This window comes from Gadus chalcogrammus, chromosome 17 (genome assembly GCF_026213295.1).
Source record: "Gadus chalcogrammus isolate NIFS_2021 chromosome 17, NIFS_Gcha_1.0, whole genome shotgun sequence".
NCBI classification, from domain to species: domain Eukaryota; kingdom Metazoa; phylum Chordata; class Actinopteri; order Gadiformes; family Gadidae; genus Gadus; species Gadus chalcogrammus.
In genome coordinates this window covers 16129118-16157014 of record NC_079428.1, presented here as the reverse complement: position 1 = coordinate 16157014, position 27897 = coordinate 16129118, and the positions used below count along the sequence as shown (strand labels likewise).

At 44.6% G+C, this 27897-nt stretch overlaps 1 long non-coding RNA gene across 1 annotated transcript; it reads right to left on the bottom strand.

Moving 5' to 3' along the window:
* Window positions 1-13577: 13577 nt before the first annotated feature.
* On the bottom strand, window positions 13578-15933 carry LOC130370278 (uncharacterized). Its single transcript, XR_008893005.1, has 4 exons — window positions 15848-15933; window positions 15266-15720; window positions 14736-14880; window positions 13578-14269 (listed from the first exon to the last, which is right to left on the bottom strand). It is a non-coding gene; the product is annotated as an uncharacterized LOC130370278 (long non-coding RNA).
* Window positions 15934-27897: the final 11964 nt, after the last annotated feature.

Here is a 27897-nt window from a genome sequence, read left to right as displayed (position 1 = left end):
CATACAGGACTCCATTCAGGGTCTCCAAGAAGGCAGAGTACTCTGAACTGCTGTTTGGTGCATACGCACAAAAAACAGTCAGAGTTTTCCCCCCTACAACCCTTAGGCGTAGGGAGGCGACCCTCTCGTCTACCGGGGTAAACTCCAACACGCGGCGCTCAGCCGGGGATTTATGAGTATCCCCACAACCGAGTCCAACCCCTATCCAGGAGTACGGTACCAGAGCTGAGACTGTGCGTGGAGGTAAGCCCCACCAGATCTAACTGATAGCGCTCCACCTCCCTCACAAGCTCCGGTTCCTTTCCCCACAGCGAGGTGACGGTCCACGTCCCCAGAGCCAGCTTCTGGCGCCCGGGTCTGGTCCGTAGAGACCCCTGACCTTCGCTGCCACCCAAGTGGCTGCGCAACCGACCCCAACGGGTCTTCCCACAGGTGTGGGCCCATGGGATGAAGAGAGGGGGGGTGCCACGTAGTTTGTTCGGGCTATGCCCGACCGGGCTCCGTGGCAAACCCGGCCACCAGGCGCTCGCCATCGAGCCCTCCGTCTGGGCCTGGCTCCAGACGGGGGCCCCGGGCTTCCTCCGGGCCGGGTCACATCTCCTCTTCTTCTGTTATTCATTGAGGTTTTTGAACCATTCTTAGTCTGGCCCCTCACCTGAGACCACTCTGCCATGAGAGACCCTACCAGGAGCACAAGGCTCCAGACAACACAGCCCTCAGGTTCACAGGGACACGCAAACCTCTCCACCACGATAAGGTGACGGTTCCAGGAGAGGCAAACATAATAGCTGGAGATTTCAATACACATTCAGTCATCCACCCTACAATCGACCGGTCAAGCACATCTGGTAACCTAAGAAACTGGCACTCCACCGAAGTAATAAAACAATACATGATTGATTGTGGACTTGGCGATAGTTGGAGAATGCAAAACCCATCATCAAGAGAATATTCATACTGCTCCTCCGTCCATCGATCCTCCTCCAGAATTGACTTTTTTCTTATAAGCAACTCACTCTCCCAATACATCCAAGACAACAAAATTCACCCAATCACAATAAGTGACCATGCTCCCGTCGCCCTCTCATTAAACATCCAACTGCATGTTAGATCTCCGACAAGATGGCGCTTTAATACATCCCTATTAGAAGATCCAGACTTTATTTCTATGATAAAAAAAGAGTGGGCACTCTTCCTGGAAATGAACGACTATCCAGAAATCTCCCCATCACTTTTATGGGAAACTGGTAAAGCAGTTATAAGAGGAGCAATAATATCATATTCATCATAAAAGAAAAAGCAGCAACTAAAAGAAGAAATTACCTTAGAAGAGAAAATCAAACACTTAACATCTCAGTATTCCAACAACCAAAACGAACAAACACAAAATTAACTTTGACTACTTAAAACCTAACTAGAAACAATTACATTCACAAAAAAACATAGTTTATTATCCAGCAGCTTAAATATGAAAATGTCCAGGACAGCAATAAATCAAGTAAATATCTGGCAAATCTACTACAATTTAAAAAAAGAAAAGGCAATAATTCCATCCATTCTCGATACTACAACAGGTATAATCACAAATAACTAACAGGACTTAAAGTATTTCATGATTTTTACAACAATCTTTACTCCTCAGATCACAGTCCCAGCCAATTAGAAACAGACCTCTTCCTAAACAACCTCAACCTACTATCTATAGAACAGGACAACTTTTTAGACACACACCTTACCTCAGAAGAACTACATAAAGCTCTCAACAAAATGCCAAACCAAAAATCAACCGGACCTGACGGATTTCCTGCCGAATTTTACACACACATCTAGAATACATTGTCACCACTCTTTTACAGAGTAACCATGGAAATAAAGACCTCCTCCACTATACCCACACATATGAACACTGCCATAATCACCATAATATTAAAACCAAATGAAGACCCTACCCACCCCTCAGGCTATCAACCCCTCTCACTGATTAACACAGACCTGAAAATCATTACAAAAGCAATAGCAACAAGAATACAAACGGTCACCCCACTGCTAATCCACTCTGACCAGTCTGGCTTTATCAAAAATAGACATGCTTCAGACTACATCCCAAAACCCTTCAACTTAATTAATATATCACAAAAAAAACAAGACAAAACCATAATTGTATCACTAGACGCAGAAAAAGCATTTGACAAAATAAACTGGACCTTTCTATTTAACACCCTGCACAAATTTGGATTTGGAGTGTCGTTCATCCACTGGATAAAAACATTGTACACCTCACCTAGAGCCACAATAGTCACAAATGGGATAACCTCACCAAGTTTCACACTTCACCAAGGAACCAGGCAAGGATGCCCACTCTCCCCATCATTATTTGCTATCTTTATTGAACCATTGGCTGCAGCAATACGACAAAACAATAAAATTGAAGGCATTATGAATGATAACTCAGAACACAAACTTAGTCTTTATGGAGATGATTTATTATTATACTTAAAAAAAAACTAATTTTCCTCAACCTCTCACTATACAATCAACTGGAAAAAATCAACCATCTCTTATCCTTATCTGAAGACCGATGGGATGCTGCAGCTCAAAATATCTCTCCCTCATTTAACACTGGCAATATGAAATATCTAGGTATCACTATTTCCTCCAGGCTGTCAGAGTTATTTTCCCTCAATTACTCCCCTCTACTAAAACACATAAAAGCTGATTTCAAACGTTGGACCAAATTACCCCTCACTCTCATTGGACGTATTGCAACAGTTAAAATGAAATCTTTATGCCAGATTAATTATTTATTTTCACTACTCCCCATCACTCACTAACAAATGGTTTCAAACACTGGACACACTAACAACTCAATTTTATTGGAAAAACAAAAAACCCAGGATCTCGCATTCAACATTACAAAAAGGAAAATCCCAAGGCGGCCTCGAAGCACCAAACTTTCTCCACTATTTCCTGTCAAATGAACTGCAATACCTAGGCCTATATAAATGGACTCAAAAGGACAATTACCATAACTCATGGATAGAATTAGAAAAACAATTATGTACAACAACATCTCTTGCAGACCTACCGTTCATACCTCAATCAATCCAAAAACTGGACTAATACAAGAATATCACAATCTCCTCACCTCTGACAGCCTGGTGGAAAACACATAAAATCATGAAATTACAACTAGTACCATGCATATACACCCCAATCTGGCACAATCCGGACTTCTTGCAGCACAACACCCCTATATACTTTCCATCATGGTAAAAAAAGGGAATCACCCACCTCAATCATTTATTTCAAAATAACCAATTCATATCATTTAACTCACTAATCCAGAAGTACGGGGTGGAGAAGGACCAATTCCTTCACTATCAACAACTAAAATCCATAATCAAATCCAAAATCAATATAACTAACAATACACTTCTGTCATCAGAATCAAGTGATGAAATTATTAAAATTACCAACTCAAAAAATATTATCTCAAAACCTTATAAACTCATATCCATATCAGATACTTCTATAACACTTCCAAACATGAAATGGGAAAGAGTCTTGGACCTTCCTCACAACCCCGACTTCTGGACACAGATCAATAAAAACATTTTCTCAATGACCGCTAACACAAACTTGCAGCTTATACAATATAAAACCATTCACAGAACGCACTTCACCCAAAGGAGAATGCACAAAATGGGATTAATCAATACAGATATTGGTTCACAATGTACTCTTGGTGGCACAGATGATTATTTGCATGCCACTTGGGACTGCGAACCAGTATATTCACTTTGGAAGGCAGTCACAGAAAAACTTTAATCTATCTTGAGCTGCAGCATCCCACTTTCCCCAAAGCTATGCTTGCTCGGAGATCAATCTCAAGTAACCATTCCAACCAAATATAACAACCCATTACTCATCTCTCTAACTATCGCCAAGAAAATAATCTTTCTAAACTGGAAATCCCCAAAAAACGGCCATATCATCCACTGGATCAACTTAATCATAGAATACATCTCAATAGAAAGAATTACAGCCGACATGAAAAAGAATATATCAGCCTTTAATAATCTGTGTATGGTTCGTTCTTTGAATATTCCGATTTAAAACAAAATCAGAAAAACAAAATAACAGAGTCGGTTTTTGGTTTTTCTGATTTGGTTTTGAAACGGAAAAAGGGCAAAAGGAATAAACAAATAAACGGCATTTTTCTGTTTTTTAAATCAAAACGGAAATACTGAATAATCCAGTTGCTTGTTTTGTTTGTGTGATATTTAGATAAAACCACAATGCCGGGAAAAGGGCACATGGTTTTAAAAAAATACATATAAAGACGTTTCAAACTTTCCATTGAGTCTCGCATACTACAATGGCCGGCTTTATTGTTTTCCGTGCATGGGAGCCGGCGGCTTACGCCCCGTGCCCACTACATGCGTCCGTCGACTGATCCCCATTGACTTTCAATGGGGACGGACGCGCAATGCACTGTGGATCCGTCCGTTCCGTTGGAGCCGTCGGCTCAGTCATGGCTCAGTCAAAAAGTTGAAAAATTTTCAACTTTTTCGGCAACGACGGATCCGTCATCCAATCAGATCACGTATGCAAATTTAAGCACTGTGACGCGACTCGGGCTCTGACGATACTGGAAAGCGGGAAAGCGGGTCATCTTGCATCCCAACAAGCAGGAAGTAGCGGGAAGAACCCGGCGAAGCGATTTGATTGGCTGACGGATGCCTCTGCAAAGACTACTCCCCCATCAGTCAGCCACGCCTTCCCACATCAGTCGACGGACGCATGTAGTGGGCATGTAGGGTTACGCCCCGTGCCCACTACATGCGTCCGTCGACTGATCCCCATTGACTTTCAATGGGGACGGACGCGCAATGCATTGTGGATCCGTCCGTTCCGTTGGAGCCGTCGGCTCAGTCAACATGCCCACTACCTCCGTCAGTCAACGGACGTGGGAAGGCGCTGCTGACTGATGGGGGAGTAGTCTTTGCAGAGGCATCCGTCAGCCAATCAAATCGCTTCGCCGGGTTCTTCCCGCTTCTTCCTGTTTGTTGCTATGCAAGATGACCCGCTTTCCCTCTTTCCAGTATCGTCAGAGCCCGAGTCGCGTCACAGTGCTTAAATTTGCATACGCAATCTGATTGGATGACGGATCCGTCGCTGTCGAAAAAGTTGAACATTTTTCAACTTTTTGACTGACGCCCCGTGCCCATTACATGCGTCCGTCGACTGATCCCCATTGCCTTTCAATGGGGACGGATGCGCAATGCATTGTGGATCCGTCCGTTCAGTTGGAGCCGTCGGCTCAGTCATGGCTCAGTCAAAAAGTTGAAAATGTTCAACTTTTTCGGCAGCGACGGATCCGTCATCCAATCAGATCGCGTATGCAAATTTAAGCCCTGTGACGCGACTCGGGCTCTGACGATACTGGAAAGCGGGAAACCGGGTAATCTTGCCTCGCAACAAGCAGGAAGTAGCGGGAAGAACCCGGCGAAGCGATTTGATTGGCTTTCGGATGCATCTGCAAAGACTACTCCCCCATCAGTCAGCCACGCCTTCCCACATCAGTCAACGGACGCATGTAGTGGGCATGTAGGGTGACACCCCGTGCCCACTACATGCGTCCGTCGACTGATCCCCATTGACTTTCAATGGGGACGGACGCGCAATGCATTGTGGATCCGTCCGTTCCGTTGGAGCCGTCGGCTCAGTCATGGCTCAGTCAAAAAGTTGAAAAATGTTCAACTTTTTTGGCAGCGACGGATCCATCATCCAATCAGATCACGTATGCAAATGTAAGCACTGTGACGCAACTCGGGCTCTGACGATACTGGAAAGCGGGAAAGCGGGTCATCTTGCCTGGCAACAAGCAGGAAGAAACGGGAAGAACCCGGCGAACCGATTTGATTGGCTGACGGATGCATCTGCAAAGACTACTCCCCCATCAGTCAGCCACGCCTTCCCACATCAGTCAACGGACGCATGTAGTGGGCATGTAGGGTGAGCCGAAGGCTCCAACGGAACGGACGGATCCACAATGCATTGGGCGTCCGTCCCCATTCAAAGTCAATGGGGATCAGTCAACGGACGGAGGTAGTGGGCACGGGACTTTACCCTGCATGCCCACTACATGCGTCCGTCGACTGATTTGGGAAGGCGTGGCTGACTGATGGGGGAGTAGTCTTTGCAGAGGCATCCGTCAGCCAATCAAATCGCTTCGCCGGGTTCTTCCCGCTACTTCCTGCTTGTTGCGATGCAAGATGACCCGCTATCCCGCTTTCCAGTATCGTCAGAGCCCGATTCGCGTCACAGTGCTTACATTTGCATACGCGATCTGATTGGATGACGGATCCGTTTGCTGCCGAAGAATTTGAACATTTTTCAACTTTTTGACTGAGCCATGACTGAGCCGACGGCTCCAACGGAACGGACGGATCCACAAGGCATTGCGCGTCCGTCCCCATTGAAAGTCAATGGGGATCAGTCAACGGACGGATGTAGTGGGCACGGGACTTTAGTCTGCGAGTGGACGATATGACCGTGGAGAAGATCGCCATGATATTCCAGGTGGCTGTTTACTAAGAAACCTAGCTGGTCATAAAACATTAAAATACATCTAAATGATAAGTAGCCTACATATTGTACAATAGGCTACATAGAAGAAGAAAGGAACTAGATTTCTTCTTCGAAGGTTGTGCTCCACACAGAACCTCCTCACCGTCATAACGGAGCACTTCGGTGCACCAGATTGCTTTTTTTGTTTTTCTGTTTCGGGTTTAAAAAACCAACAAACAAAACACAAACACAAATGAAATGCCGTTTATTTGTTTATTCCTTTTGCCCTTTTTCCGTTTCAAAACCAAATCAGAAAAACCAAAGAACGACTCTGTTATTTGGTTTTTCTGATTTGGTTTTAAATCGGAATATTCAAAGAACGAACCATACACGGATTTTTAAGGAAACCTTGAATATATTTACAACCCATTTACACCCCATACAAAAACAAATTTATATTTTTTTATATTTTATTATATACATGTATGTTTTGATATTTTCTCTTCTAATTTTTCATTTCTATATATATATATATTCTTTTTTTCTAGAGGCACACACACACACACACACACACACACACACACACACACACACACACACACACACACACACACACACACACACACACACACACACACACACACACACACACACACACACACACACAGCCTATCAACAACAATGTAAAAATATGCAACGACCTCCTCTATGTTTTTTTCTCGTCCGTTCTGTCTTATGTGAACACTTAAATTGTCATGTCACTCACCTAAAAAAAAAAAAAAAAAAAGGTCAGTGAGACGTGAAATGTACTTTTCTATTACTAGAGGGCAGCAGTTACAAATGGTACAGCTCCGATAACCATTATAGCCAGAATAATGAATTATAACAAAAATTGGGATAGTTATATCCACAAAAAAAAATATTTCAAGTGACTAATTACTCCTAACAACCTATTACTAAGCACGCATTGTACAAAGTAGTTGACTCATTCATTAGAATAACATGACCACGTTGTTCGGTATCGTTATTAAAAATGCACTTTAGACTGTTAAACCCAACAACAGTTAAATATATAGGGCCAATTGCTCTGTCAGTTAGCATTGCTGCGCTTTAAAACCGTACTCCTTAAAACGGAGGTTTTGGAGTTTAACAGGACGTGATTGCAGTGTGTAACGACTCGTACAGGATCAGCTGATTCCTAGCTGACTCGGTTTAAACTGCTTGGAAACCGGAAGTTCTCAGATTTCTAGTATACCCCAGCAGATGCAGTCTTAACTTAATGGTGGAAGCATTTTGTGCTATAATTACCACCAAAAACTTAATGGGAATGTAAAGTGAACTTTAATAGAATAAAACTATAGGCCTTATAAATAAAAACGCTAATAATGTTGACATATATTATGAAATAGTCTAGGCTACTTTTTGTGGAAATCTGAGTCTGGAATCTGCCCTCACCTACGTCAATCAATTACTTGTTATTGTTTTCTCTTGGTGTGTGCATGCAAACGTGATTACTTAATTAATTGAAGACAAACTTATAGGCCTATATGAGTAATTAGGGTAATGTCACGCCTATAAATTCTCTGAGAAAGAGAGTTAAGATCATGTCGATGAACATGGCGCGGACAGAGAACTACAACAAGGAGCAAAAATTGGAAGTGCATTTCGCCAAGCCATTGTTGCTAACCATTTTAGTTAAGCATGGACCTTTTTATGTTTCGTTGAATGGAACGAACCTCTGTGCGTTCTTTTTTTTTTTTTACATACAAATGATCACTTCTTTGTAGAGTTTTAGTTGGGCACTCTAAGCAACTCCTATATTGTAGCCTGTATTGTACTGAAGGCCTATCTGGTGTAATAAGTGTAAGTGTATCATACCTATTAATAATAATTCATAAAACTAATTCTGTGTGTGTGTGTGTGTGTGCGTGCGTGCGTGTGTGTGTGTGTGTGTGTGTGTGTGTGTGTGTGTGTGTGTGTGTGTGTGTGTGTGTGTGTGTGTGTGTGTGTGTGTGTGTGTGTGTGTGTGTGTGTGTGTGTGTGTGTGTGTGTGTGTGTGTGTGTGTGTGTGTCGGTTATGATGGAGCCTTGTTTCATCCTGCAAACTGGTTTAGTCTCCTCTAAAACCACGTCAGTTTCGAGATTAGACTAACTCGCACAAAATATGCCCTCTAGTGTCTGATGTGAATTTCTCTGAAGACACAGCAATTGAGATCAAGGTAAAACGCAGCTGCAGGTTACAGTTTTTTCCTATCGTTTTCGGTCATGTACCCATACTATGGTCACTTTTCCCTGTCACTTAACACAGTGGGCTTTAGAGACACACACCTCTGCATATCTGTTAACCTTTGGTGCAAAATGCACTACAACAACCACACCACAAACAATGCTGCCATAACTTAACACATGTTTCCTCTCAGAACACTATGACCTAAAAAACACTAACATCTTGAAGCATTGCCAATTGCATATATAAAATGTTGCTGTGTCCTCCAGTTTGGCATAGATTTCCTGTAGTGTTGCATTGAAAAAAAGAGAAAAAACACAGACAAACACTTCTTTGGACTACAGTAATAAAGTTTGTAATGTTACAGTATGACAATCCAAGCCAAGTATCTGCTGACAGTGTTCATATGTCGGTTTACCTTCCACAAAAGATGTCACAATTGAGTGTGGTAAATGTACTGTAATTGTAAATACAGTAAATACTGTAAGTGTTTTATGAGAAACTGAGAATAACAATTTTCAGTTTTTGTAATGCAAATTACATACAGTAAGTACGTAATATATGATCCAGAAACAAATCACAAACACAACAGTCAGAATGCTGTAAATACTGTATAGTACCTGTTAGTTTGTGTGAAAACCCTCACGATTGATGCCACCGTTGATCTTGGCAAGTTCGGCTGAACCCTCAGACCAGCTTCCCTCATGGACAGACCATGATTGATTACATGGTCGATGACAGTTGCTCTGATTTCATCAGATACAACTGTCCTTGCTGCTGCTGCTCCTCTCCCTCTCCCTCTTCCTCTACCTCTCCCTCTTCCTCTACCTCTCCCTCTTCCTCTACCTCTTCCTCTTCCTCTACCTCTTCCTCTTCCTCCTACTCCACCTTCACCTCCACCTCCACCTCCACCTTCACCTCCACCTCCACCTCCACCTTCACCTCCACCTCCACCTCCACCTTCACCTTCACCTCCACCTCTTCCTCTTCCTCTTCCTCTACCTCTTCCTCTTCCTCTGCCTCTGCCTCTTGCTCTTGCTCTTGCTGCATCCATTTTCCTATACCAACGAACTACGTAAAGAAGTCCAAAGCAAATGCCAAAGAAGGCCCTTTTTCAACGAGGCACAAATTACATGTAAAACACCTGAGTAGGTCTTTAGCTGAGTAGGTCTTTAGCTGAAATGACCACCAGGTGTTTTGCATTGCAAAACTTATCCTCTGTGTTTTGTACAGATCATTGTATGTAGTGTTGCTTTTACGTAAAAAAAGTAATTCCATGCCAATTCACCAAGAACTATGGTGCACAGGGGGAAAAAAATCGAAATTACTGTAAAATAAAATAAATAAACTATAAACTAAATATTTTTTCTCATTCAAACATGTAACTTAATTTGTCTGTCCAAATGCAGCATCTTTCCATCTACAGTGATCTAAATTACTGATAAGTTAGGTTTTGAACAGAAAGTTCACTGTTTTGAACAGAGTATCTAAACATTGGTAAAATATGCTGTAGTTCCACAGCGTTTTGCCGGTAGTGAACATTGACTGGGGCAGGTATCCATGAAATTTGGAAGAAGGCGTCATTGCCAGCATTTGTATCTTAGCATAGGGGCAAGTAACCACAGTTTGGTTCACATGGTCTACTGGTATGCTCACTGTGTGAAGTGTTTAGGGAATGTGAACATGGTTTAGGTAAATTGCATAAAACGATAGGAAAAAACTGTAAACCACAAGTACATAAGACACAGCAATGGAGATTAAGACGTCACGTGACTTCTTGAGTTTAAAACCGTGTTAAACTCTAAAAAGTGGCTAAACTAGCAACAGAGCAATTGCCCCGTTCTGATTCGGTTTGCTTTTCCCGTCACCGTGAGTGACTACCCAATCAACCTCCCTTTAGTGATATCAATCCACCATGATGCCTAGCCTACCTGTCATTGATTCTGTGAACACGTGTGTGTGTGTGTGTGTGTGTGTGTGTGTGTGTGTGTGTGTGTGTGTGTGTGTGTGTGTGTGTGTGTGTGTGTGTGTGTGTGTGTGTGTGTGTGTGTGTGTGTGTGTGTGTGTGTGTGTGTCTGTGTGTCTGTGTTTGTGCATGTTTTTTGTGTGTCTGTGTGGGCATGCCTGCGTGTCCATGCATGTGTGTGTGTGTGTGTAAAGGAGGGGGGGTGCATGTCTGTTAATGTGGTTGTGGGTCTATGTAATTCTCTGTGTCCCCAGCCAACAGGGTGAACAGCATGCTGGGGGGCACTCACAGACTGGGAGGGGAGTCCCCTGGTGGAGTTGTAGCGAAACAACATCTTTACCTCCTGCTGCCCAAAGGCCTGGATCTGACCTCCTCCTAACTCTGCTTCTCCCTCTCTCACTCCCTCACTCACTCACTCACTCACTCACTCACTCACTCACTCACTCTCTCTCTCTCTCTCTCTCTCTCTCTCTCTCTCTCTCTCTCTCTCTCTCTCTCTCTCTCTCTCTCTCTCTCGCTCTCTCTCTCTCTCTCTCTCTCTCTCTCTCTCTCTCTCTCTCTCTCTCTCTCTCCTCTATCCTCTGGTTAGTCTGCAATCCCAGTTCCAGTGACAAGACGACACTCACAAGGTTTTCCGACAAGTAAGAACATACTCTCTGCTTCCACACACCCCTCAAGGACAAGACATGTCTTCTTCTGTTCAGACTAAAGAATTTCGCCATCCAGCTCCACAAAGATGGTTTTCCTCTTACAAGTTCACAAAAACAATGCAGTTAAAATTGCTGTGACTTTTACACTCACTACTCTCTCTCTCTCTCTCTCTCTCTCTCTCTCTCTCTCTCTCTCTCTCTCTCTCTCTCTCTCTCTCTCTCTCTCTCTCTCTCACTCTCTCTCTCTCTCTCTCTCTCTCTCTCTCTCTCTCTCTCTCTCTCCCCCTCCCTCCCTCCCTCTTTCTCTCTGCCATTTGGGATAAAAAATCGTTTTCCTGTTCCTGTCCAGATGTTGAGCTGATACCAATTACCTTAAAGCAGACTCAGAGTTCTCTCCAACTGTTACCAACACACAGTGCACCCTGCACTGTGTGTGTGTGTGTGTGTGTGTGTGTGTGTGTGTGTGTGTGTGTGTGTGTGTGTGTGTGTGTGTGTGTGTGTGTGTGTGTGTGTGTGTAGTGTAGTGTAGTGTAGTGTAGTGTTGTGTAGTGTAGTGTGTAGTCCGTGTGTGAGAGGGAATCTGTCCACACATCTTTTCTTTCTAGAATGATTGAATGGATGAGAACTTATTTCACCAATATTCTGTTCAAAAGGACCCCCAGTTTCCATAGGTCCACGTATTCGGACATAGATATGACCTTCAGAAGGCAACATGGTAAAAACATCTCATGTTACTTAAACCTGCATCTTGTTGCTGTTTTCACTGCGGCCATCAGGTATTTGTTCAAACTTAGTTCTGTCACAGATAGACAGAGATAATGATTCCCTGGGTTTATGAGCCGTGGTATAGATGGTTTAATATGCTTTAGAAACTCCTTGTTTCAATAAAAGCAAAGGCTATGGCTGCCTTTTAAGGACACATATCTTTGAGCTACACTGAGTTGCAATGTGTGTCTTTGAAGATCAATTATCTGTCCTCCTCAAACTGTCTAGGAAACTTTTCACGACTGTTTGCAGCGTTACTTGAAGGATATATAATTAACAATTTGATGTGGACGTCAGGGGAAGAAGATTAGTTCCAGAAGTTCTGACTCCTCTCCTGTCACCAGACATCTGCTCTCCTCCCTCAGGTCAGCCCATTACCAGCATGCTCCTTATTATGGGATATTTTCGCTCTCAGATGGTTCACTCATTTTATTGTGCAGTGGTTTAGAAATCATGGCGAGAAGAAGACTTTACTTCACAGAACAGCTTGAGGACAGGCGTCACCCGACCGCCGGGCTGCTTTTGGTTTGGTTTCGGTTTTTTCACCCAATCAAAGTGGAAAAGTGAGGTATTGTTTCGATAACCATACGAGATAAAGGGGAAAATACACTGACAGATGTAGTGAAAAAACAATCCTAATAAATGAAAATAGTTATTACTGTCGAATAACTTTTATTTCATGTGGGTTTGGCTGCTTTGCACAAAGAAACACTACATAGGCCTTTGCTGTTTTGATCAATGTAATAATGGTATATTTTTTGTAAATATAGAGGAAAATACAATTTCAATGACGAAATAGAAAATGTAGAGGCAACATGTTTAATGACAATGGACAACAATGGAAACACCAAATATTCTATTTTAATAGGGCTTTGACTTTCAAGAAGTTTTGTAATTAAATCAGGTTAATCAGTGTATAGCACAGAGTAGCAAACTGAAGTAAAAAGTGTTTAAAGGTAAATATATTTTTATTGTAAATTGCAAAATGTGTCATGGCTTTATGTGATTATTTACAAAGATCTATAAAAAACTATGAATAAATGTTGGTTATTTAGTTTACTAATAAACAAAGATTTAAGAGCTGGAAATGGAATAGGCATTGTCCACTGTAAGAGAGTGAAATGCACCAATTGCCCCTCTAGGGCAATATCAGACTGCCCCCGGCTCATCTCTGACCGTCTTCGTGGCCATATCTTCCCTGATTGGTAAATGGACTACATCTCGCCTGTCGATCACAGCTGCATGAAATGCAACAACAGTCGTCATCCTCATCGCCAAACGCAACTGGGGCGCCTAATTAATTTTCTCCCCTGACTTTACGTAAAATCAATATATGAAGAGTTGTAAGCCTGAAACCAAGCAAATCATCCGTCAGGCTACTCGTGACCATAAAATATTGATTTGATATTTGATCAAATATATTTGATAAAATATTTGGAAGAAAAGGCAAAGGCACGGAAGAGGATAGGGGCCACACATAAAAAAAATGAACACACATTAAAGTCAGAACTTAATTGTTTTTTATGTGTGGCCCTAATCCTCTTCCGTACAAAGGTACAAGACTGCCGATCATTTTTTGTGAACGAGTGAGGGACTACTCATCCCATAAACCATTGCAAACCTTTTCACAATGGTTACAACACAATAGTTTAGCACTATTTGGTCATTATTATAAGTTGTGTCAAATATTGTAGATGTGTGTATTTATAGTGTTTCATATAGTGAATAGCGTAGTCATCTACATGGTACGTTATATAGGGAGTGAAGTGTTAGCAGTGTTAGTTTATTTCAAAATCTTGGATCTTTATGCAGTCTCTCTATTTGCAACTCTTTAACTTACAGCAGCAGCTTCAAGTAAATATGAACTAAAACCGAAGAAGAGACAAAGATTTACAAAAAGGGCTCCTCGTTACTGGAAAAGCCAGTGGTGTGTGCAGGCTGCAGACGGGCTGCGTCTGAGTTTGCATGGGGGAAGGGGAGGCTTCCTCGCCAGGTGAATGTGAGGCCTCCTGGCCTTCACTCTGCGTCCAAAGCGTCCCACGGGCCGAATGCCCCGGCCCGTGTACCAGTACGGGTCGATTTCCGGCTCTACACCAGGAAACAATAACCAAACACAACTTGTCTTCAGAAAGGGTGGTTTTCATAACCACAATTTAGGAACTCTGTGACCACTTACAGTAAAATGATCTTCTACTTATTATTGGAGGTTATTGATGCCAATCTTTCAGACATTTAAAATCCATTATTACAGCTCAAGGTCTAAATTAAAAATATGAAATAGGCCTTCTGTTTCTTCATATTAATTTGCATACAATAGATATAATTAACATAACTATTAGATGTATGTTTTATTCACATTAAAAATACTCAATGTAGGATTCCAACTGTAAAAAAACAAAAAAACATTGCACTTTGATGATGCCATAATTTATTCCATGTGATTTATAAGGAACAGTATTTGTTTCCAACAATGGGTCTAAAATGACGACTAAAGAGTGAGTGAGAAATTAAGAGGAATGGAAACAATGAGTTCTGCCAACTAGCGAATACTTACTCATGATGTCCAAGGAGTTGATACTGGTCTGTCCTTGGTCTTTACACAGGCCATGTCTCACAACTAGCATCAGCGCAAACAGCAACACACACCCTCTCATTGCAGCACTCGAGAGCTCGTATAAACCACAGAATATTCCAAAAATCTGAAACACAGCACAACGGCAAGAGCAGACATCCATTAAGGACTTCTGAGTGTGTCTGCCAAATGAGTAATCGTAGAAAAGACAACAACCCTGGGCAAACATTTGTAAATGCAATATAGTACAGTAGCTGCATTTAATTCTTAATCCACCAAATATTTCATTTTTCGAAATGACATTAGAATATCAAAATACCTTATATATTTTTGGAATATAATTTGATATAATATTATATTTATTTGTGCAAATATTTGTTCAAAGTGCTAACCTTGACTATTTACACCTGTCAATCATTACTGGAATAATGTGCTGGACTAATTAAACTAAAGAGTCATTGATGAACCAATCCCACTGAGTGAATAAGGAATACAGATCCAAACGGCCTTACCTTCAGAGCTCCTGGAGTCTTCACTGTTCCCTCAGTCTAGAGCGGGAGAGAGGGAGCCTTGTGGAGCATCGAGCACAAGGACCAGATGATCTGTGCCATAGAGAGCCATCGGTCGCTGTCCTCTCTCCTTTTATAATGTACTTGGAGGTGTAGTGACACACACACATGCACACACACACACACACTGTGTAATCTCCACAGCTTTTGTACCTAATGCCCAGTACAGAACGTTTTAGATCCATTCTGTAGGAACTGTAGGTAGGTTGATGTAAATAGGGATTCGGGTGGAGTGAGGTTTGGCGAGCAGGCAGTGTCTCGGTCAGAAGACAGTGGTAGGGGTCATGAATAAGAGCAGGGAGGAGGCAGGGTTTGATGGAACACAATTTGGTTTATTTTCTTATTCTTCAGGTTTATTTGATGCTTTATCTTGCATCAATTTCACTCATCTTTGTGTGCTGCATAAAGGGGATAACAAAAAGATAATATAATTAAATAAATGAACAAAGGCACATGGCACATGTCTAACAAACAAAGGAATCTGGTCATAAACCAAAGCTAAATCAAATTAATAGATTGACTCACGTTCATTGGAGACGCACACAGGATGGATGAGCGTGCTGGTGGTGAGTGCCAAGCGAGCCAAAGTGTGCACAAACAATTTATAGGCTCCACCCCTCCCCCAACAGGTGAGCTGGGCGTGGTCAAGTGGCAGGTGGCAAAGGTATGTTTAGGACAGGCAGATTCAACACATTCATTATGTTGAAAGAATAAAAATGGAAGGGGAAGGGAATCAAATGGAAGGAGTCTTTTCATTCAGTTGCAGAACCGCCATGGAAACCCAGCGGCCCGTGTTGAGCCAATGTCCCCCTCCAGATCACACAGTCAAAGACAGTCGTCAGCCCAGCTCAGACAGGTGTACTGTCGCGCCTGATCCTGGGGGACACTTCCACTGAAGATCTCCAGAGACTGCTTGGTCAGGGTATGAGACATGTACAGAGAGCATCCACAGATGTTGAAATCGGAAAGAAAATGTCACGGCCAAATTCCTTCATGAACAGTGTTTATTGTTTAAATGGTGTATGAATAATGAGGCAAGGTGAGGTTTGTGTTGTACTAATTCTGAATGGTATGGATGATGTCACTTGGTAGCTTTGCCATTGATCTAGTTGTTTCAAAGCAGTGTGTTATTCAATTGTATGCTACACCAACTAAACTGAATCTTGAATAAATATATAAGGCAAGGCAACTTTATTTATATAGCTAAGTAAAAGAAAACATATGCAAAGAAATGGGTAAAATAGAAAGTTAAGAAGGCATTTTAATATTAAGATAGAAAATAAAGGCAAAGTTAAAAAAGCTTTTTAGAAAGTGCAATGTATTTAAGATTTAGCAGAAAGCTAAAGCAAACATAAAAGTCTTCAGTCTTGTTTTAAAGGTGCTCAGAGTTGGGACAAGTCTTAAATCCTCTGGGAGTTTATTCCAGCAATTTGTTGCATAATAACTAAATCCTGCTTTCCCATGTTTCGTGTTTACTCTGGGGATAATTAACAGATTGGTCTCAGAGGATCTTAGTGGTCTAGAAGGCTTATTCTACCAAGTACTGAAATCCGCGCCCCCTAGGGCGGACATCCAGCAACCGCCGGACCGTCCACACCGGGTGACGGTCAATGATGCGCGGTGGCGGTGGAGCAGGCGTAGCGGCCGCCAGAGGACAGGAGGAGACAGGTTTCAGCAATGAGACATGAAAAGTGGGATGAACCCGAAGAGAAGGGGGGAGCCGGAGACGCACAGCACAAGGATTAATGATGGCCTCCATCTCAAAAGGAACAACAAACCGGGGCGCGAGCTTCCGAGAGGCTACCTTCAACGGGAGGTCCTTCGCTGAGAGCCAGACCTTCTGGCCGGGAACGTATCGAGGCGCCGATGTCCGGTGGCGGTTGGCCTGCCGAAGCAGTGCAGCCCGAGCCTTGTTCCATTAACGTTGGCAGCGTAGGATATGGGCCCGAACCGAGGGAACAACAATCTCTGCCTCCTGCAAGGGAAACAGCGGGGGCTGGTAGCCCAGGGAGCAGAGAAAGGGGGACATTCCGGTAGTGTCATTACGGTGTGTATTGTGCGCGTACTCCATCCAGGGAAGATGAAGGCTCCATTAGGCGGGATTGGCGGCTGTGACACAGCGCAGCATGCCTTCCAATTCCTGGTTTGTCCGCTCCGCCTGACCGTTGGTCTGTGGATGATAACCAGAAGAGAGACTGGCCGTGATTCCTAGAGCCAAACAGAAGGCTCGCCACACCTGGGAGATGAACTGGGGACCCTGGTCCGAGACGATGTCCGCGGGGATGCCGTGTATGCGGAAAACCTGGGATACCATGAGTTCTGCGGTCTCTCTCGCGGAGGGAAGTCCGGGCACTGCGACGAAGTGGGCTGCCTTCGAAAACCGATCTATAATGGTGAGATTGGTGGTGTTACCTCTGGATGGAGGGAGACCGGTTACGAAATCCAGAGCGATGTTGGACCACGGACGACTGGGGATAGGCAGGGGGTGAAGCAGTCCAGACCAGTGTTTGTTGGATGTCTTGCTGCGTTGCTAGGTGGCACATGCGGCGACGAAAGACTGCGTGTCCCGATCCATGGTAGGCCACCAGAACCGGTGGTGCAGGAAGGCCAGGGTGCGGTTGATCCCGGGATGACAAGCCAGCCTCGACGAATTACCCCACTGCAGAACGTCCGAGCGAACTGCATCCGGACCGAACAACCAACCGGGAGGACCAGTCCCCGGATTGGCCTGGTGAGCCTGGGCCTGGGTCACCAAGGACTCGATTTTCCAGACCAACGAGGCCACTACGCAGGTGGGCGGTAGGATGGAGTCCAACTCTGAACACTCCTCGTCCACGGAGTGCAAACGGGACAAGGTGTCCGGCTTGGTGTTGCGGGAACCTGGGCGATAAGAAAGAGAGAACTTAAACCGACCAAAAAATAACGCCCACCTGGCCTGGCGAGAGTTGAGCCGCTTTGCAGATTTAAAGTTTTTATGGTCCGTCCACACGATGAACGGCAACTCCGCTCCCTCCAGCCAGTGACGCCACTCCTCCAGCGCGAGCTTGACGGCGAGGAGCTCCCGATTTCCCACGTCGTAGTTCCGCTCTGGGGGAGTTAGCCCTCGAGAGAGGAAGGCACAAGGGTGAAGCTTACCGTCCATGGCTGAGCGCTGAGACAACACTGCTCCAACCCCGGTGTCCGGTTGTCAACCTCGACCACGAATTGCAGCTTGCCATCGGGCTGCGTGAGAACCGGGGCAGAGACGAAGCGCCGCTTCAACACCCCGAAGGCCGCCGCAGCCTCTGGGGTCCATCTGAATGCCACCTTGACGGAGGTGAGCGCTGCCTGTGAGAGGTGCGGCGATGTGGCTGTAGTTCCTGATGAACCGTCTGTAGAAATTGGCAAATCCCAGGAAACGCTGGAGCTGCTTACGATTGGTGGGAGTAGGCCAATCCGTCACAGCAGTTACCTTCCCTGGGTCCATCTCTAGCCTCCCCTGGCCAATGATGAATCCCAGGAAGGCCACTGATGGCACATGGAATTCGCATTTCTCCGCCTTGACAAACAGCCGATTCTCCAAAAGACGCTGCAGGACCTGACGAACATGCAGCTTGTGTTCTGCGAGGGACCGAGAGAAAATCAGAATGTCATCAATGTACACAAAAACAAACTGATGGAGCATGTCTCTCAAAACGTCATTGACCAGGGCCTGAAATACTGCAGGGGCATTGGTAAGTCCAAAAGGCATCACCATGTACTCAAAGTGACCTAACGGAGTAGTGAAGCCCGTCTTCCATTCGTCCCCTTCGCGGATGCGAACCAAATGGTAGGAATTACGGAGGTCCAGTTTAGTGAAAACGGTAGCGCCCCGCAGAGGAACAAAGGCTGAGTCTATGAGAGGCAACGAATATTTGTTCTTTACCGAAATATCGTTGGGTCCACTATAGTCAATGCAGGGACGAAGGGTCTTGTCCTTCTTTGCAACGAAAAAAAACCCTGCCCCTACCGGTGAGGATGAGGGACGAATAAGCCCCGCAGCAAGAGAGTCCCGGATATACCCCTCCATGGCCTCTCGTTCCGGGCGCGAGAGGTTAAATAGGCGGCTGCTAGGGAGAGGGGAACCAGGAAGTAAGTCAATAACACAATCGTACGGGCGATGTGGTGGCAGAGATAGTGCGTGTTGTTTACTGAATACCGGGCCCAAGTCGTGATAATCCAGGGGCACCAACGTGAGGTCCGGGGGTTCCGGAACAGACTGGAGCGACTGCCACCGGTGCTGAGGCGGAACGTAAGCAGTTCAATAAGCAATGGGTACTCCAAGCAGAGATCTTACCGGAGGCCCACTCCAAACTGGGGTTATGAAGGCGAAGCCAGGGATGACCCAGGACCACAGGAGTCTGGGGTGATTCAATGAGGTGAAAAGAAATTTGCTCCTGATGGTTCCCGGAAAGCAGCAGGGACTAGGGAGCGGTCTTATGCTCTATCCTTGTCAGGTGCATTCCGTTGAGAGCACTCACCTCCATAGACACGTCGAGTGGAATGATGTCTACTCCCAGCTGTCGAGCCACCTAAAAAACTCTCGTCTGCTCCGGAATCGACGAAGGCGGAGAGGTGTAATGAGTGGTTCCGCCACGAGAGTGTGGCCTTGAGCAAGATACGGGAGTTAACATAATTGGGAATGCAACTCGATCGGTAAACTCCCATTACGACCGAGCCGGTCCGTTTCCCGGACGCAGAGGACAGTGGAGGCGGATATGACCCATCCTCCCGCAATACATGCAGGAACCTGACCGAAGCCGCTGGTAGCGCTCCTCCACGGTTAGATGTGCCATGTGCGCGCCCCAGCTGCATGGGCTCAGGCTCGGGAAGACTCAGAGACTCTCGGAAGGTATCGGTGATCCGCGGCGGAGGTCTCGCTGTCGTGGGCTGGAAGGGAGCGGATGACGGGATCCGGACAGCACTCTCCCTCCTTCGCTCCCGAATGCGATTGTCTAATTGCATGGCAAGAGTTATGAGCGCCTCTAAATCGGGCGGCTCGTCCCGCAACTCGATCTCATCCCGTAGGTGATTGGCCAGAGATCGCTGAAAAACGTCCCTCAATGCGTCGTCACGCCAACCGCTCTCCGCTGCGTCATCTGTGTCGGCTGGGTCCATGTTTTGGCCGGATCGTACTATTGACTCAAGACAGGGTGGACCCAAACGCACGGCACAAATCACCACAGACGAGGATGATAGCAATTGACTGGTTTATTGCTACACGGATGGTTAAAGGTGGTGCAGGTGGTGGCGGTCCACGTGCCGGGAGGCCCGAACCGGAGGCGGGGGAGTCAGCAGGCAGCCGAGCCGACAACCACACCCGACGACACGGTGCAGATGGAACTCCGGCAGCAGAGCAGGGTTGGAGAATGGACGTGGTGGAGATGACTGGTAGGGGGACAGATGGATTAGGAACGGAGACTGGAACACGAGTAAACAGGAATACAGAGCTCGAAGAATCAAGAGGATACTCAACAGGGTAAGTAGAACTGACGATCCGGCGAAGAATGTTTGGAAGGCTGGGGTAGATATGCTGGGTCCTGATTAGAAATGACTGTCGGGTGCGGGTGATCAGCGTGGCTGGAACAGCTTGAACTGCGTGGCCACGCCCCCGCACATGAAACACTGAGACAGAGACAAACAGGGACAGACAAGACTAAAACAGAGTGAACTAGCGGAAGCTAGGATCTGGTGGGAGAGACCGTGACACTTACTAGTGATAAAGGCATGTACACGTTTTTGTAAGTCTTCGGTGGACATGAGCCCTCTAAGCCTTTCTACATTTTTAAGTTGATAAGTGAGAGGTCCCGGGTTCAAATCCCGGACGAGCCCCCATGTCACATACAAATGTATTTAACTAAACTATAAATGTACACAGCCTACACTGAATAGGGCTGGCGTGACCTCAGCTCGTACAGCAGGTGCCAAAGCACAGGACCCGGTAGTAGAAAGGATCCAAAGCAAACACGTTTTCTAAAGTGAATAATAATATTTAGTGACTGGAAAGGGATAAGGGAAAGGGAGAACAAAACAGGAACAACAGTAAGACAAACAAGCACTAAACAATAACCTACTCAGCTTGATAATGCAAACTAGTACCACACAAGCAAATGACTATCGCCAGGGAAATCTAACTTGCCGGGCAAGACCAGCAAGACAACATAATGAAGGCTAAAGAGCCTACAAACAATGGCATGAAAGCCCAAACACGATGCAACCAGTATCAACCGTGGCTTAGAGCCAAGTGGTGTGGGAGAGCACAGGCTTTATCCACCCGCCCCTTTTGATTGTAATTGCCCTCAGCTGTTGTCACCATTGGGCCTGCAGGATACTCTACAGGGAGGGGCGGGGGTACCTGAGCAGAGGGGGGGGAAAAGAAAAGGGATTAAATTCCTCATACAAAATAACTACCTATACCAACCTGATGTTAACATTGAACGGAATACGATAATAAAGATGAGCCAACCCACCTACGTAACATATGCCGATTTTGTAACTGATTTGATGTGACTTTCGAAATGTAAATCTGAATCCATGATAACCCCTAGATTTCTGGCTTTGATTGAGGTTTTCAGGGACAGAGAGTGAAGGTGTTGGGTTACTTTAAGCCTTTCCGTTTTAGAACCAAATACAATTATCTCTGTTTTGTCCTCATTTAGTTGAAGGAAATTTCGGCACATCCACTCTTTCACTTGCTCAATGCACTGGCACAGCAGATCTATGGGCCGATAGTCATTTGGTGATAGCGATACATAGATTTGCGTGTCATCAGCATAGCAATGATGGTCAATATTGTTATTTTGCATGATTTGCCCAAGTGGGAGCATGTAAATGTTGAATAAAGAGGGTCCTAAGATCGAACCTTGTTGGACTCCACATGTCACGTTGGTTGATTCTGATACAAAGTCGCCAATGGAAACAAAGTAGCTCCTATTTTGTAGGTAGGACCTGAACCAATTTAAGACAGTACCTGAAAGCCCCACCCAGTTTTCTAACCAGTCCAGAAGTAATGTATGGTCTACAGTTTCGAATGCAGCACTGAGGTCAAGTAGCATTAGTATTGAGGTTTTGCCAGAGTCTGTGTTAAGACGGATGTCGTTTACAACTTTAATAAGGGCGGTCTCAGTGCTGTGCAGGGGTCGAAATCCTGATTGGAAGGTGTCATAGCAACCAGTTGATGCCAGGAAGAGATTAAGTTGCTGGAGGACAACTTTCTCAATGATTTTACTCATGAAGGGTAGATTTGATATTGGTCTGTAGTTGTTAATAATAGAGGCATCTAGGCTCCGCTTTTTTAAAAGGGGTTTAATAACTGCAGTTTTCAAAGCTTTTGGGAAATTGCCTGACTGGAGAGAGTTGTTAACTATCTGCAATATGTCTACTGCTAGGCAGTCGAAAACATTCTTAAAGAGGTTGGTAGGTAAAGTATCAAGGCAACAGGTGGATGGCTTTAGTTGTGTCACAGTTTCCACAAGATTTTGCCATCCTTGCCACGTTACTTTTGCCTGAACAGGGTGGTAGTCCAACATTTTTGTTTGAAGTGGATATATTGATGGCTTGTCTGATGCCTTCAATTTCATCAGTATAAAAAGCTGCAAACTCATTGTATTTCTGCGTGGAATGGAGATCAGGTGGAATTTGTGTTGGGGGGTTGGTCAGTCTGTCAACAGTTGCAAATAGGGTTTTTGCATTATTAGTGTTGGTTTTAATGATATTGGATAAAAATGTTTCTCTAGCATTTTTTAAGTCTAAATTGTAGGCACGGAGGCTCTCTTTATAGATATCATGGTGAATATGAAGTTTTGCTTTACGCCAGATGCGTTCAACCTTCCTGCATTCTTTTTTCTGTGCCGTTACAGAAGCAGCTTTTCTCCAGGGTGCCTTTTGCTTTCCAGAAATCGTTTTAACCTTATAAGGTGCAATGACATCTATGACTTTCAAATTTTTCAAATTAAAGTTTTCTACAAGATCATCAGCAGAACATGGGTTTAGAGGTGGTAGCCAGGAGATGGCCTTTTTAAAAAGTATATTAGAATCTTCATTGATATACCGTTTTTTGACAGTATTTGATTTTGTCTGTATGTCGGGAATAAAATATATGTTAAAGAAAACACAAAAGTGGTCAGACAAGGAAGGATCAGTCACAGAGAGATCAGAAACATTGAGGCCCTTTGCATAGGCGTCGATTACGGGGGGGACGGGGGGGACATGTCCCCCCCACTATTTGAAAAACGAATTTTGTCCCCACCACTTTTAAAAAAGGGGAAAAAAATAAAATAAAATTAAAATCCCCACATACTCAACCGAAATCGTCGAGTCTAAAATCATGTGATAGGCGCGCTCGAAGACATCATTTATTAGATAGGCCTACCTAATAAACCGTTGGAACACACAAGACCGGAACCCATGGCAACGCCGGTAAACAAACCCCGACTCCTGAGAAGCCCAATCCCTATGAGCTCCCTGCGCTACGGCCATCCGGAGGCACACAGAGCTTTTGGCCGTGATATTATATATACAATTATATGATATTATATACTATTATATATAGAGCTCCGAGAGTCGCAAACGGCAACAATCACTTTCTCCTCCATGCTGCAGTACACCCCGGACTGCACTGCGCTGAGTTTGACGGTTGAACGCTGATTGGCTGTTACGTTACACATGTCACTCAGTGGCCACGCTGTTGAACGCTGATTGGCTGTCATCACGCGAAATTCGTGTCAAAGTTGAAATTTTTCGCGGCACAAATCCTCGTGAACGCGCTTGCCTGTGCACGGCGAAAGTGTGGCGCGACAAATCAAAAATACTCGCCCGATACGCGTCTATACGTTCACTTTGTATGGCATCTTGTCGTCCCGTTGCATTTTGGGGTGAACGCACTGGAGAAGTTTCAAGACAGACAGCCAAAATTGACATTTTTATTCAGAAAATAGCCGGTCCTTTTGCTTCCTATAAAAAGCATGTTTGTGACACTGGATATCGATATGGATACGTCATCTAGCCTGCATGTGGAGGGCCACATAAGGTAAGAAATTGGTTTACGTAAACTTTGCTGCTGGTTCTGTTTGCTCGTGAATCGTGATGACCTGGCCAAAGGTTACCAACGGTCCCAAGCGATTTTGATCTGATTCTGGTTGGTGCTCCAGTTAGTATGCGTTGTATATGTAGATTGCAGCTAGTAGCAGCTACACACGGTGCGATTGCTATGCCAATGTGGTTATAGTTGGTTTTGTCTGATTGAGATATGTGACGACTTGGAGCCTGGTAGGCCTATCCTGACATAAATATGTTCTCGCATAACCTGTGTGATTATCCTAAACTGAAGGGGATTTTATTTGCGGACAATTTTCTTATGATGTTGTAACGAGTGAAGTCTACATTGGTCCTTCGCAAGTGTTTACTGGTGGTCAGGATTTGGCAGATGCAATTCTCCTCTGGGTGCTTGTATTTTTCTTTTTTTAATGCAGCATAACATATGCTACCAGCAGCCCTTGTGCGTCTTCAAAAGGCTGATGCTCAGTACCTCGTTTCAATTCGTACCCCCTTTACAGTCTGGCATTGTTTGTCTGGTAAACTCTGTCGATGTCAAGATAAGTGTTAAATTGCCAACACTGTTCTTTGTCCTGTGTGTATTAGTATCAGGCCTACATATATCGAGCCAATACCCTGGTGTTTCCAACGCTGTTTTGCAAAACAAGCCAAAACACAAACTGTGGTTTTCAACTTTTATTGTTCGAATAGGATCTTCATAGGGCTGGCCCGAATGCCATTTTTCAGGCTTCGAATACTCGTTGGTTTTTCCGAGCGAATATTCGAATACTCGTTCCAGAAAAAAACACCATCAAAAACAACATTAATAATCCTTATATACTCCCTGGAACCGATTTTGACAGTATCTGCATATTTTGTTGAAGATTTAATAGCTTTTTGAACGTTAATTAGTAGGCCTAAGTAGGTTGAAGTTCCTTAGTTTTTCCCCGTGAAAGCGAACAGCTGTTGCTCCGTTCCAAATCAGCTGTTCTCTGTCATCTCAGCCCTTACGGGAGCTTTTCAATTCATCCTGGAACGTGCATCTTTTCAGGGAATTTGTTAAATCCATAACAAATACCGAATATTGATTGTCTTATGTGTCCATATTATATCCATTATATTGACCGGGTATTCCCAGACGCTCACGCTCTGCAGCAAGCCAGTCACAGTTGATTGGCGCGGCGCTGTACAGCGAACGTAAACAAACAACTAATCTAAGGTTTTAAGTATTACTTTTCCTCCAGAGATCCCGCTAATGTTGTGTTATAAAGTAAAGGGAAACAAGATATCTATTCTTCCTCCACCTCTCTCGCTTCTCTGCTTGGTGTCGCTGACGCTTATAGTTTGCCTCCCTCGCTCTGGTAAAGTCACCTACGTAGAAAAAAAAAATAACGAAGCTCCGAATACTGATTTAAGCTTCAAATACTAATTTTCCGAACCAGTATTCGAATATTCGAATAATTTCAACACCTGACAATACACTGTAGACCATATTGTAATGCAGCGTTGAATGGATGAATAGCTTACATAAGGGTACCCAGCACTTTTCAGACCACACTCAAGCTTATGGTTATTGTCCCCACCACTTCTAAAAACAAACTGACGCCCTTGGCCCTTTGTGATAACCAGGTCTAGAGTGTGCCCCTTACAATGAGTAGCCTCTTTCACATGTTGAGTTCAAATGTGTCCAAAATGGTAAAAAGGTTTTTTGTACACTTGTCATTCAAATCATCAGTATGAAAATTGAAGTCACCAGTTATAACTAGACAGTCAAATTCTGTGGAGATGCTAGACAGTAATTCTGTGAAGTCATCGAAAAAATTTGCAGAATATGTGCAAATAACATCTGTTTCCCCTGAAATACATTTTTAAATACAGCAGCAACCCCTCCACCTCTTTTTCCAGATCTACATGCATCAAAAAAGTTATAGTTGGGAGGAGCTGTCTCTATTAAAACGGGTGCACTGTTATTTTGTTCCTATGCTATGTTTCAGTTAAAAACATAAAATCCAGTTTAGAAGTGGCAATTAAATCATTAACTAAAAATGATTTGTTATTAAGAGACCTCACATTAAAGAGCCCATGCCATTAAAATCACATTTTTACTATTGTTTGTTAAATAACATAGGTCAGAATAAGTTTGTGACCGGTGGTAAGTTTGAAATCTATGCAGTTTGTCTGCTGTATGCAATAGCCAATGAAAGGAAAAAGGCAGAAGAAATGAGCCGATCTGGATAAGGTGACACTGTGACGTAGCGTTGTCAAATTATTATTCAAGGCCCTGCCCACTTGGTTGGTTCGTAACCACCCACCGAAATTCTGAAGGAGTCGTGATTGAGCTAGTGCTAAATGCTAATCCGTGTACGGTAGTTGCTAAGTTCGTAGTAACAGGCTAGTTACAGAATTTTGAATGCAATGGCAGAACGACATCGAAGTACATGAACTGCGACATGCTGCCTGCCGCCGGTTGCCTCGAGGCACCACCACCACGAACCGCCGCGAACCACCACCGCAGCAGGCAGCAGGCAGCAGGCAGCGCGCGGTTCTGTCTACTACAGATTGATGTGGAAGTGGAAGAACCAGAGACGTCGGAGAACCCGACGAAGTCCTTTGTGATTCATTATATCGTCTGGACGTGCACACAGCTTTTGGCCGTGATAATATGTATTATTTGATATAGATATCTATGTATTATGATATTATTTAGATGTAGAGCTCCAGGACTGTAACGCAAGTATTGTACACTTCCTTGTTATACGTCGGACTCTCGTCTCTGGTATTTCCACAACGAGACTCGTAGTGGGGGTTATCTCAGCCATGGTTGAGAATGAATTGGGGGAAAGGAACTTTGGCTTTGACTCCCTGAAGTAGGCATGAACCACGACATGGAGGAGAAAGGGATTGTTGACCGCGGTCGTCTCCCGCCGGAGCCTCGCTGCCGATGGACCACCGCCTCGGCTTGAGGAGGCGGTGTTTAGCGCTGACCGCTGCCGAGGCGGCGGGAAGCAGGGCTCAAGCGGGATACATTCGCGGCCAACAATCCCTTTCTCCTCCATGTCGTGGTTCATGTACTTCAGGGAGTCAAAGCCAAAGTTCCTTTTACCTATATCAGTACAGGGGGGGCGCTGGGGCGCCATCCTCTTGGGTGTTATCAGCCTGTGGCCATGACCTGGCGATGCTGTCATTGACACAGATGCAAGTTTGATGCCAACATATTCCAGTTTCTTAAATTCAGCTGGAAAATCGCAAAGGGAGGAGTCATTGGGGCTGGAGTTGTTGTTGTGGCTATGGGAGAGATGAGGCTGGAGGTCATCCTCGATGGGGGAATGCAGAGGAGGGGGGTGGACGTTCCTCGCCAAGCCAGCATCAGCGATGGGGGAAGGCACAGTGTTGATGGCGTCGGGCGGGCTGTTGTCTCTCTTCAAGGTCTGTGGGCTGTCTGCTATCTGTGTGTCAGATAGTGGCAGAGTAGATGTGTGGGGGAGGCTGTAGTCTCGCTTCCTCTCAACCTGTGCTCTGACTGT